Genomic DNA, 1598 nt, shown 5'->3' with positions numbered 1-1598 from the left:
AGGAGTATATACGGGATCTGTGTGGGGTGTATATAGGAGTATATACGGGATCTGTGTGGGGTGTATATAGGAGTATATACGGGATCTGTGTGGGGTGTATATAGGAGTATATACGGGATCTGTGTGGGGTGTATATAGGAGTATATACGGGATCTGTGTGGGGTGTATATAGGAGTATATACGGGATCTGTGCGGGGTGTATATAGGAGTATATACGGGATCTGTGCGGGGTGTATATAGGAGTATATACGGGATCTGTGCGGGGTGTATATAGGAGTATATACGGGATCTGTGTGGGGTGTATATAGGAGTATATACGGGATCTGTGCGGGGTGTATATAGGAGTATATACGGGATCTGTGCGGGGTGTATATAGGAGTATATACGGGATCTGTGCGGGGTGTATATAGGAGTATATACGGGATCTGTGCGGGGTGTATATAGGAGTATATACGGGATCTGTGCGGGGTGTATATAGGAGTATATACGGGATCTGTGCGGGGTGTATATAGGAGTATATACGGGATCTGTGCGGGGTGTATATAGGAGTATATACGGGATCTGTGCGGGGTGTATATAGGAGTATATACGGGATCTGTGTGGGGTGTATATAGGAGTATATACGGGATCTGTGTGGGGTGTAAATAGGAGTATATACGGGATCTGTGCGGGGCGTATATAGGAGTATATACCAGTCTGCTGGGTGGGGGGAGGGGCTCTGCGCACTCACCGGGGTACAACGTTATCTTCGTCCTCTTCCGGTAACCGGCTGAGAGTGGGTGGAGCTTCCGATGGCAGGAAATCCGCATTGAAGGGGTCACACCTGGGGACACAATGTGATCAGCTGATTGGTGGAGTAAGAGAAGCTGGGCGGTGGTCTCTGGAGCCCCGCCCACAGAGTTCTTGGTCAAAAAATGCCCCTCCCCCAGCGCGGCATGGATCGGTGATGATGTCACACTCTTACCAGCCCGGCATGGATCGGTGATGATGTCACACTCTTACCAGCCCGGCATGGATCGGTGATGATGTCACACTCTTACCAGCCCGGCATGGATCGGTGATGATGTCACACTCTTACCAGCGCGGTCGGCAGTCACTCTCGGCGGGAAGGGAGACGGAGAGGGCCACAGAAGGGAACTTCTTCCAGCTCATGACTCCCCGAATGGTTTCCTATGAAGAATGAATAGAGAAGTTCAATGTTTGGAGCCGACCTCGGCCTGACGTCCCCTGACAACGTGGCGGCACTGGTACCTCGCGGGTCAGGAACTTCCTCTGTGTGGTCCCCGCGCAGTCCCGGGGGGACGGGTACTTCGGCAGCGGGCACAGGTGATACTCCAGGTCTGTCTCGGCATAGGGAAGAGGCCTCTTGAAGGCCACCAAACCGGGAGCCGGATTCTGCAACATAAAGCGATATGAATGACCTTCAGGACTTCTCCAGAGCCTCTTCCATCCTCTGGAACTCCCTACCCCAACCTGTCCCCTTATCTCCTACTCTGTCCCCCTATAGGTGATCAATAGGAAAGTCCATCCCACCCCCACCTCATAACTGACCATACTTCCTCCATGAACCCCCCCCCCCCCACTCTTCACCCCCCCGC

This window comes from Nanorana parkeri, unplaced genomic scaffold (assembly GCF_000935625.1).
Source record: "Nanorana parkeri isolate BGI_ZX_2015 unplaced genomic scaffold, ASM93562v1 scaffold3564, whole genome shotgun sequence".
NCBI classification, from domain to species: domain Eukaryota; kingdom Metazoa; phylum Chordata; class Amphibia; order Anura; family Dicroglossidae; genus Nanorana; species Nanorana parkeri.
The sequence above is the reverse complement of the archived record's forward strand: the minus strand, read 5'-3'. Positions refer to the sequence as shown.